The sequence below is a fragment of the Mandrillus leucophaeus genome, unplaced genomic scaffold (assembly GCF_000951045.1).
Source record: "Mandrillus leucophaeus isolate KB7577 unplaced genomic scaffold, Mleu.le_1.0 Scaffold554, whole genome shotgun sequence".
In the NCBI taxonomy this organism is placed as follows: domain Eukaryota; kingdom Metazoa; phylum Chordata; class Mammalia; order Primates; family Cercopithecidae; genus Mandrillus; species Mandrillus leucophaeus.
Window position 1 is genome coordinate 1,670,711 of NW_012105964.1, and position 1,944 is coordinate 1,672,654.

The window sequence follows — 1,944 nt, forward strand, 5'->3', positions numbered from 1 at the left end:
AACGCCCTGCTTCGTTTGCAAGAGCAGGACTTATGGGGAACGCCCTGCTTCGTTTGCAAGAGCAGGACTTATGGGGAATGCCCTGCTTCGTTTGCCAGAGCAGGACTTATCAGGAACACCCTGTTTGTGAGCACATAGTCCTCTACAAGTGATGTTGAGCATTTTTCCATATGCTTGTCGGCTATTTGTTTATCTTCTTCTGAGAATTGTCTGTTCATGCCCTTAGCCCACTTTTTGATGGGATTGTTTATATTTTTTCTTGCTGATTTGTTTGAGTTCTTTGTAGATTCTGGATATTAGTTCTTTGTTGGATGTATAGATTGTGAAGATTTTGTCCCATTCTTGGATTCTCTGTTAACTCTGCTGATTATTTCTTTTGCTGTGCAGAAACTTTTTAGTTTGATTAAGTCCCATCTATTTATCTTTGTTTTTGTTGCATTTGCTTTTGGGTTTTTGGTCACAAAGTCTTTTCCTAAGCCAATATCTAGAAGGACTGTTCCGATGTTATCTTCTAGAATCTTTATGGTTTCTGGTCTTAGATTTTAGTCTTTGATACATCTTGAGTTGGTTTTTGTATAAGGTGAGAGATGAGGATCCAGTTTCATTCTTCTACACTTGGCTTGCCAATTATCCCCGTACCATTTGTTAAATAGTGTACCCTTTCCACACCTGGTCCAGATTACAATTTCATTCTGAGGCAAATCCTCCCCCACCTGCCCAACAATTTCCTCTTTGAAAGGTGGCTGGAGCTAAGAGCATTGTAAGAGTGCATGTATCATTTTCTCTATCAGACCTTTCCCAAATTAATCAATGCTTAGGCCTTAGACCCAGAGGGGCCAAAAAGCTGTCTTATTCTCAATATGTATTTTATCATTCAATCTGCTCCTGACATTAGAAAAAAACTCCAAAAGCTAGATTCCAGCCCTTAAACCCCACAACAGGATTTAATTAACCTTGCCTTCAAGGTGTACAACAATAGAGAAGAGACAGTCAAGAGGCAATGCATTTCTGAGTTACAATTACTTGCCTCTGCTGAGAGACAAAACCCAGCTGCACCTCCAGCACAGAGGAACTTCATTCCTACAGGACCTCCTCCCTCAGGATCGTGCTTCAAGTGCTAGGAATCTGGCCATTGGGTCAAGGAATGCCCGCAGCCCAGGATTCCTCCTAAGTGGTATCCCATCTGTGCAGGGACTCACTGGAAATCAGACTGCCCAGCTCACCCGGCAGCCACTCCCAGAGCCGCTAAAGCTCTGGCGCAAGGCTCTCTAACTCTTTCCCAGATCTGCTGGGCTTAGTGGCTGAAGACTGATGCTGCCTCATCGCCTCGGAAGCCCCCTGCACCATCACGGATGCCAGGCTTCAGGTAACTCTAACAGTGGACGGTAAGTCCATCTCCTTTTTAATTGATATGGGGGCTACCCACTCCACATTACTTTCTTTTCAAGGGCCTGTTTCCCTTGCCCCCATAACTGTTGTGGGTATCGACGGCCAGGCTTCTAAACCTCTTAAAACTCTCCAACTTTGGTGCCAACTTGGACAATATTCTTTTATGCACTCCTTTTTAGTTATCCACACCTGCCCAGTTGCCTTATTAGGTCAAGATGTATTAACAAAATTATCCGCTACCCTGACTATTCCTGGACTACAGCCACATCTCATTGCCGCCCTTCTTCCCAACCCAAAGCCTCTTTTGCATCCTCCCCTTGTATCTCCCCACCTTAATCCACGAGTATGGGACACCTCTACTTCTTTGGCAACCAACCATGCACCCCTTACCATTCCATTAAAACCTAATCACCCTTGCTCCACTCTATGCCAGTATCCCATCCCATCCCACAGCGGGCTTTAAAGGGACTGAACCCTGTTATCACTAGCCTGTTAGAGCATGGCCTTTTAAAGCCTACAAATTCTCCTTACAATTCCCCTATCCTACCCGTCCAG